Source organism: Austrofundulus limnaeus, unplaced genomic scaffold (assembly GCF_001266775.1).
Source record: "Austrofundulus limnaeus strain Quisiro unplaced genomic scaffold, Austrofundulus_limnaeus-1.0 Scaffold40, whole genome shotgun sequence".
In the NCBI taxonomy this organism is placed as follows: Eukaryota; Metazoa; Chordata; class Actinopteri; order Cyprinodontiformes; family Rivulidae; genus Austrofundulus; species Austrofundulus limnaeus.
The window spans coordinates 2275398-2285373 of record NW_013952442.1 but is presented as its reverse complement, the minus strand read 5'-3'; the positions used below and the strand labels follow the sequence as shown (position 1 = coordinate 2285373).

The 9976-nt window shown below is 39.3% G+C and overlaps 1 protein-coding gene across 1 annotated transcript in view; it reads right to left on the bottom strand.

The window, feature by feature from the left end:
• Positions 1 to 9976, bottom strand: part of znf536 (zinc finger protein 536) — a 192327-nt gene that overhangs the window by 125959 nt on the left and 56392 nt on the right. The gene's annotated exons all lie outside the window — the stretch shown is intronic.

Genomic DNA, 9976 nt, shown 5'->3' with positions numbered 1-9976 from the left:
CACACACACACACACACACACACACACACACACACACAATTACACACCTTCAGCCCTTTTACAAAATGCACACACACACACATACACATGAATTCTAGAGAATGTCATTAAATTGTATTAAATAGTCTTTTGTCCAAGGGGCAAGGACCACCCGATATATGATAATACATTAAGGCCCCATGGAAGCAGCCACTGAGCCGAGACCATCTTAAGAGCATGCATGGTGCGTGTGTGTGTGTCATTGTGTGTGTGCACATGTGCATGTGCGTGACATGCTAAAGAAACGGATGCCAGTTTGGTTTGGGGAAAAAAAGAAAACAGAGAAGGGAGGATGGAAGGAAGTTGGCGTAGGGAAACAAAGTGAGTGAGATATAGAGAAAAAGAGAGAGGAGAGGGAGAGAGAACAAGGTGGAGTGGCTGCCTGCCTGCACATGTGGCTCTCTAACAACTGTGACACATACTAATAGAAACATACCTAATAAATTACAAGCTTTCAGGGTCTGGCAAGCTGACATTTTCTCTGTACGCGGGACAATTTCATATCTGCGGTGCAAAGTCGAGGGGCTGCCGGACCAAATTGCATCACACAGAGATGCCAGAGGATTAGCATAAAAATTAACACTTAAATTTCAGCTTATTGTCAACCCCACTCCTGCACCGGCTGCCTCACAACAATCAATTCCTCTTAGGAATCTGATTAGATTCCATGACGCTTATTATCCCAGTCATGTCTGCCTGCCCCCTTCACTACCACCACCACACATACACACCATTAGCAAAGTCAGAGCTCAGGTTTTCATGACTGCCCAGACCTTTTGTTTAAATGGAATTAATTGGAAAATAAATCTAAAGGTGTGGCATTTCTTTTGACAGATGATGCTTCATCTTCTGTCCGGTTGTTTACCAGGCTGCAATAAAATACTCCCCACCAAAAAGCTTATTACTGTTTTTTTTCCTCAATTCTCTTAAATTTCTGGTCAAACCCAAATAATAAGATGCAATAACAACCCCCCCCAACATTGATCTATTCAGTTAAGATCTGATCAAATTGCTTCGGTCTTGTTAATAACTGTTTTCTCCCATCAGTCCCACCTTCTTCTATTTAAAATCACCATCTGCCGTCACATTTTTTATGTGTACCACAAAAAGATGAAAAAAATAAAAAGCTCATGAGCATGTCGCAATAAAATATTTGTCAATATCCATTTCTGTTGGAACACATTGCACAAGTATGTACTAAAAGCACAGTGCGCATTGGGTGGCTTTGGTAAGACTCTTGATTGTTTAGACAAATGACATTTCATYGCATCCAGATGTCTTTAAGCTGTGCTCAACCACCATCAGGGCTTTCCAAGGCACAAGCTGAATGTATACAAACATCTCCTCATAACTGCATTCCTCATCTGGGCCTGCAAGCGTCACAGCCCTCGTCATTGAGCTTGGAAGACAGCCAGGCATGCTAACATTTTATATTTGGATTTTTTTTAAGTTATCTTCCCAGAAGAAGAATATTTTTACGAGAATAAATGTTGCAAAAGTTCACTGAAGTTAAAGTCAAAGCTTATCTTCCTGTCAGTCTACTAGAACACTGAGTTTTGAGTTGATGTGGCTTTTGAGAAACCCCAAGTAATGATTAAGGGACCTTTTTTCTGAATACAGGACAAAATAAAATGTATCAATGTGACAGAGACTGAGGTACACCCAGGGCCTGRGCAGGCTTTTTAACGTAACACCCGTACAAAGGGTCTCAAACAAAGACACCCACGGGGTTGAGAGAAGGAGTGAGGAGAGAGGGAGAAGGAACAAATCGTCTGATGTTCTAAGTGGATAACAACAGCTCCTGCTATGCAGCAGCGGAGGCGCAGAATAATTTAAACCAGCTACCCGGCTACCCGGCCCCTCCTTCCACTCCCTCGTCTCCTGGCCACCCCTCCATTCTTATGTTAACACGGCTAAAGCCGAGTGGGCCACCCAGCAGCAGAACAGAGAGCAGAAACTTAAGTCCACACTTCAGGAAAAATAATCCAACTCCCAGCTTCAGTCTTTGCGATGTAACTTTACTCACTTGCACACACAGTCATAGTGCTGGCTAAGGACAGGGGGTTTGTGGGGGTGCACAGCCGTGAATTTACTATGACTTTAAAGCATATTATTTTTCAGAAAAGACTTTGAAGAATAATAAACCTGCTGCTTAACTGGCCTGTTTTCCCCTTTCACTTAACGCCATGCAGTGGCACGGAAGGGCTGAGAAGAATTCATAAGTCTTTAAATGCAGAATAAACACCGCTTTCTTTGTTGATCATACCGCTCCGTTGTGTTTTTTTGCTGATCTTGCCCCAATTCCCTTCTTTTTTTTCCACTTCTTTGTCTGTCTAGCTTTCATTTCCAATCTCAAAGCAGAAAGCTGCTGCTGTGTTTGGTCTCCAAACAGCACATCTGAGGTGCACACCTCACTGATATTTTATAGGTTCAAATCCCCAAGAATGGAAGGGGGTGAGAGCCATATTTTATACCGGCAGTTTATTTTAACGGGGGCTTGTAATTAACGCAGCATGTCCTCTATCTCCCAGTCATCTATGCCAAGACCTTTATTTAAACAACTTTATTGTGAAATGTTTGCGTTCTCAGCGTTCGGCCGGGGCCCACACACAGAATATTATTTCATACTTCAAGGAGAGGGTAGGGGCGTAAGGAGGAGGTGGGGGGGAGAGATTTGGAAGAGTTTACGCTTTGAGCAGTTATTGTTTTTGATTACAGCAAGACTCTCTTTAAAACGGATCAGGCCCAGTAACCTTGCACACGCCCACATAAACGAACACAGTCTCACATAGCATTCTGACTTGGTGCTGGAGATATGAGAGGCCGAAGGGGAACCTGTTTACAGAAGGGGTGTGTGAACCTGAAGCCTTTGCTCAGGCCAAACGCACAATCTCAGCATGATTTATGAGAGAAGGATCACACTATTTATGTCCAAATGAGAGCAGTTGTTTAATGCCACTGCTGCAGGGCTTCTTTGCGGAGTGTGTGTTTGTGTTCTTACAAGGTTTAAAGGAATTTGATGGGAAGACTAAGTGTTTACATTTTGTTTAAATGACCCTGAGTTAACACGGCACTCATCGTACACATTTTGCTGCCGGCTATCAGAGCTACTTTGAAGATCAAAAGTATGTTAAGAGCCACATRTGTTGATCAAGCTACTCAAGATTTTTTTTTAATTAATGTTAACAATAATGTTTTGTTGTTTCACACTGTTGCCTTTTTAAAAAAAATGCATCATGTATTGGTAAAACAGTGAGCCTGTGTTTTAAACACAAACRACTGATTGTATAGCTACAAATATTCATTCCAGGGTTGCTTTTGATCATTTTGACATGCTGAAGTTGAATTCAGGTATGAAGTGGTAAATGATGTTCATCCATCCATTCCAATACCCATTTTATCTTGATACATACTAGGACCTGGTATCCATCACCAATAATCATTGAGTGAGAGGCAGTGTAGCCTACTGAATGGAATAGACATACAGTAAGTCCAATAAAAAGCCACRTAGAGATGAACATTCATGGACACTCACTTAAACTCAGAATTGTTGGTTAATCCAACACGTTTTTGGACTTTAACAAGAAAATTGGGAAAAACACTCTTGCATATTGAAAATTTGCAACTCCACAMAGGAAGACCAAAGCCAATTTTTTAAAACCAGCATTTTCTTACTGACAAGCATCCAGGCTCATTTTACACTGTATAACGGACCTTGCTTTATTTTCAATGACTTACTGTAAATGACATAAAGGGATGTGACTAACAGCATATTTGGAAAACCTCCTTTAGTGTGAAAACAGCTCAAAGCTATTTGACAAGCTCTACTTGTCAAATAGTTAGTTTCTTAATAWATTCAAGGTCCCCAAAAGCTCTGCTGTGTGGSACATTCCACACACCTGTTCTGGCACAACTATCTTGTCAGGATTCAGCTACTGGTGTCACATCTGCTTTAAACTGTTTCCATGATCTTGTTACAGTTATGGCAATAGCTTAGGCATGCAATGAATGTGGACTGTCCTGCTATAGACACTTGAACACCAAGGCTCACCAGTGTATGCAGCCCCTTCATTATGAAGCCATCTCATGCTACTGTGCTCCATCCAGCTCCCTGCTACTGCCACCAAGATCATAAAATGACCACAACTTGCTATGATTGCTGATATTCCACATTGTAGCACAGTGTTTGTATAGCGTGAAGTGGGCTTAACTGATGGTCAACTGAAATTTTACCAATCTAAAGCAGCTGCAAGTTGTTTGAGCACTTAATGTGGATTGTATATATATATATATATATATATATAGTAGCTTCATTAGACACTCATAACAATGTTCAATTATTCATTGATGGAACCAAAGCAATGTTTAACATTGCCAGGTTAGTACCATGCTCAGTTCACAATGGGTTACTTTAAGGAGGCAAAGTTTAGTATATTTTACTTTTAGCACATAGAGGAGATCAACAGAAAACCTGAGAGAGGCAGACAGACAGCAGATGACTCATGACAAAGGTTGTGAGCAAGTATAGCTGTGCTGCTGCAGCCTGCTGAGCCACCAACAACACTTCAGCAAATGGAGTGCAATAAAGGGTTAGGAGAAACGATGAGATGGGCTCTGCTGTGTGGAAAGACTTTACACACCACAGTTCATTCTAGTAGAAGTTTAGAATCAAAGGTTTAAGGCTAAGCAATTTTATGGCTGCTTGTGACAACTCATTCGATTGTTCATCTCTAAATTCTTACATGAAAATGGTGTCTGGATTGATAAAAGCAAGGCCTACTGACCCAACCGTGGTTGTAAAGAAGACTTTATACTACAGGAAAAATCCGCACTCCATTAAATGCTTGACGATATCCCAATGAGCAGAAACACATGAAAAAAGCATTTTGTACATCCAGTGTATTAAAATGGAATAAAAAATAGTAATAATTTCCAACACTCCTCAAAACTGATTTAGTTTGTATTCAATAGTGCTCAGACAGAACAGGGTTTTTTTAGATATTGAGTTTAAATTCTGCACCATTAGCTAATTTGCCATCACATCATACAAACTAAAGAGTAGGAGCTGATGAGAAAACAAGAAATACAGATTRCCAAATTATGCCAAAGGTAAAACAGGCACAGCAAATGATAGGTTTAGGAAAGCTAACTTGCTCTAAAGTGTTAAAGACTACATTTCCCTTTGTTACTGAGACACCATTTTTGTTTTGTTATATCACAAAGTTGATTTTCAACATCTACATAGGCTTCAATAAATCATGAAATGTATACTTGATGTCATGCTATGTCAAACACTTAACATTCAAAACTATAATGCCTAGCAGCCTTGTACGTCTTTGAGTAATAGCCAAATGCTATAAACAGAGGGAATCTCCACCTGAAGTATATAATTTTGGTAGAGTCAAGGTATTACATAAAGCAAATCAAAATTATAGAGATCACATATTTTTTGTGATGGTGAGTAAAGATTACTGTAGTCCAGAGGAGTTAAGGGTCATGTGTTTCTGGTGGAGATTCTCCATATGTTCAGCAGCAAAGCCCATCTTAATTTCAGACCCATCCTACGTAATATATTTAAGTTCCTTCAATTTTACTTTGCTCTTACTTGCAATTGCAACATTTTATGAAAATATATTTACAGGTGCAAACAAAACAGTATCAGGGTTTCCACAGTTTACTGCTCATAGACCAGGAGTCCTCCAATGCCATGTATGAAACATGCCCTGGGTAAAATGAGAGACACAACTGTGATACTTGTATTTAAAACTTTGTATCTATTGTTTGGAATACCCTCATGGTTCTGATGATGTGGACAATTGTGCATAATCTGCTCCTTTTAATGGACACTGGCCTTGTCCTCTTCATCTTCTTCAATCATCACATCCTCACACTCCTGATACCTTTCCCCTCATGGAGCTGAGAGGCTATAAAAGGATGAAGTGAGGTATAGAGACATCTTTAGCCTGGCAGAGGCCAAACAGATCGAAGAGAGATAGAGAGAAAGAACACCTGGTTGTTGGATGAGCCACAAGCTAAGGCCATGCTGCCTTCATTCTCTTTTCTCAACATCTTACCTCATATCTGATCAGTGACTCTTCTTATTTTGTTGATTTTACTTATACCTGTTCCTTCCCAAACTGAGCTATTTTTTTTCACTGTTGGAAAAAAATGTTTACTAAAATTAAATATAAAGATAAATCAAGCTATTGTGTGTAAGGTCCAAATATATGTGTTTGTGTAACTGGTTTAATGATGCTTAAACATACAGTATAGCTTGCAAACCCCACACATACTTTGACACAAATACATCCCCAAGTGCTCTCAAGTCCAACAAGCAGGAAGAGTGGCCGCTCACTAGAGGCCTATTGATTGTACCTGAATCTGCCAAACTACCTACTCTGTCATTTAAGCACTTTCAATTTTTAATCACCAGCTCCATCATCAGAACAAGCTCCTGTACTGCCAAAGTCATGCGCACACATGCACATGTAAAAAAAAGAAATGTATCAAATACACTCTCAAATATGAAAAAGTGCTCAAATTTTCCCATCTATGAAATCTAAAACACTTTTATCTCTTGTGCCTGGAAATATGTACATGATTTCCATCCATCATAAAAACAAACACACACACAACACATAGCCTTATACAAATTTAAATTTAAAACCAAACAACTTTCCCAGCAGACAAATACCTTTCAAATCTACAAAACATTCTAAAAGTTAGAGTAATTGTGTGAGAGAAGACATATGAAAGCATGTGTGATCACCTGACTCTGCCTTGTGGGGCCCCAGACTGTAGCCAGTTTTGACCTTGGACTCCGCCATATTCATTACATCATTAAGTTACCTCTTCATTAACTTTTCATTGTTTATGGAGGAGGCATGGGGAAGGAAAATAGATGGGGGTGAGGTGATGAAGGGAGCTCTTTATCAGAAAGGTTTATCAGTGGCTGGGCTGCTGGGCCCTGTTCTGCCCGTCTGAGTGCCCCTCCTTTGCAGTCTTGGCAGGTTATTTTACCAAAAGAAAATGGATTGTAACTTTTTCAGTTATTTTTTTTCGTTGACTTTATATTAAATGCAACACTAAAAATGACCTCAAAGCCATGTGTCTTTTGACTCATTTAAAGGTTCTTTGAACTGAGGAATTGTTTATATTTTTGATTTTTTTTTATTGGCTGGAAATAAAGAAGATAAAAGAAAAGTGCTAAGATAGCCATTTTACTACTAAAGGGGTGAGTAAAAAATAATTTGTTTATTATGTCTCATTATAAAGTTACTTCATGTTTTCTGTAAATCTTCAACAGACACATTTAAAATCATGTTAAAATCCTCACCATTTTTGCCAGTTTCAAAAATCAACATATTACACATGGAATTGACATGTTGGCTACAGGTTGGGGGTGAGAAGAGACTGAAGCACTGATTGATTCTTCTTCAATACCTCTAAAATGATTTATTTAAAAGTCAAACAGTTGCATATGGTAAGGCCGCTCTCACACTGGATGACAATAATCTGAAAAACACATTAAAACATGCTTGCACAGCAAATTTTAGAAACATCCTTCAATGTGTGAGACATTCCTATGTCCTTCCCACACTCTGTATGCTTGTCCTAGCATAACATATTTGGATACGATCGGGATACAATTCAAGGTCTTATCACAATCACAATTGTAGTTTGGGCACAAGACCAATTTTGATCAGCTTTTGTTTCAAATTATTGTTGAAAAAGCCATGCCAATATGTGGAAGCCCTACATCACGGACACACTGCCACTACTACCGCCATGCTCCACCCAGGACCCTGATACATTTCCATCATAACTTTGTGCATCCCCAAAGCTGATCCATCCACCCATATATCTTTTTTTTATTTTAATCCATCTTTGGATGGTAGAGGTAGCAGGTCCAGGAGGGAGCACAGTTGTCCCTCTTCTCGTGGATTTTTTCCCTCATGGATAATCCCAAGGAAGTGCCAACAAAGCATTCTAAATCAGATATTCAAACTACAGCTAACTTCATTCACTGCAAATGAGCACCAGTTCTACTCCAAGACACCACATCCCCACTCACATACAGTACCAACTGCAAAGCCTCTCATCTTATCTCTAAGGTTGAGCACTGCCACCCTATGGAACATGTTCATTTCAGCCACTGTATCCAAAATCTTGTTCTTTTGGCCATAAGAAAATCCTATGACCAAAAGTGACAACTAGAAATTTTGCATTTCAGTTAAGCTATTTTTTTTATTACCATGATAAACTGGCGCAATGCCTTTGGTGTTGTAGAGATGACTTCAGTCTGTTGATCCATTTCCTGCTCCACCTTACCATTTCTCAAACAGTACGTGTTTGGTTCATTGTGCGTGCATGGCTCGTGATGAATGTGGCAGGTTTGTTTTGGTTGGTTTTATTTCTTTTCTTACAAGTTTAAAGTTTAAATCTTGTTTGGAGAAGAAGTTTTTTTCATCCTAAGATGGACTGTTTTTCTGTTTTCTTTTTTTAAGTTTTCTAACTTTACAATAAAGATGTTAAATATACTGAACTTATATAGTCAACCATTCTGATTGTAGGCTACATGTACATTAAAGCCCCCTCTGCTCTGGTGTACACTGACACAGGTGAGGCTGCCATGCAGTGGCACCACCGGGCCTCTGACCACCATCAGTAGGCAAGGCAGGTGAAGTGTCTTGCCCAAGGGCACAGCAACTGAGACAGTTGGAATGGGGGATTGAACTGGCAACCCACCGGTTACAGGATGATGTTACTAACAGCTGTCCCAATAGCTGTGGATGTTAAACCTTTAAAAGTTTATCTGCTAACTTACTATGCATTTAGACTGTGTATTTTACAGACATTTTGGCACAAAAATCAATGGCTTCTTTTACTTTTCTTTGTATGTTTAATTTATTCATAAAATGTAAGTTCTTGTTAAGCCTGATGGCACCGTCCTGCCCTATTGCACAACAACTTTGGTAGCTTCTGGTTCTACCTTAGCAGACTTTTTTAGTGACTCACCAATTGCTTTAACCAATGGTTCTACATCACACAAATGTAGAGAGAACCCACGAGCACAATATTGCCACAATCTCTGGTACAGCTTTAATGTGCCTTTAAAACACAAAGTGCCCCCAATGATTTTTATTGATCTGCCATTGTGCAGTCTTGTGTGTCTGAAATCTGATTGTGAACATATTTTTGAGGGCTGGCCTTGTAGCCACCAGGCCCTGTTGTGCTTGCACACYACTTTAGCTTTCTGTCATTAGCGATGCATCGCCCTGACAGTAGACACAGATTGTGTTCAGGACAAAATGAAAAAAAAGGCAACAAAAAAATAAACTCTTCTTGCCAGCCACTAGCTACCACTGCAGTCCAATTATAAATGGCAGCTTACTATAGCATTACTCAGTCATTGCCCCTCTCCCACTCACTCTTTTTAACAGTGGTGGTGTCTGGCTCGACTCCACTGATTCTCTACAATAAAAGGGGTAGATGTCCCCTTGTGTTACAAGCTGCTGAGCGCTTGTTAGTTCACACTTTTTCCATTGACAGAGCTCAGAGGGGAAGAAAGAGCGACAGACATTTATACAATTTCACCCTGAGCTCTTTCGGCAACATGGCATTGCTGTTTCTAAACATAACTCTGTTTTGTTTCATTTCGTTTCATTTCGTTTCATTTAGTTTCATTTAATAATAATAGTAAATATGGTGATGGTTGTCTGCAAGTATTTAAATTACATTTAAATGTGAAAATATGATCAAAATACTGCCAACAACTCAAAAATTATTTACAGATTACTGCAGGTTAATTCTTCAAGAAAATATATGGAAAAGCAAAAATAATAAAGGTAAAATTCTGAAAAGACAGAGAAATATAATAGGAAATATATTACAAATAAAGAGATCAAACCAAGATTAAAACAGGCAGGGCTTGTAT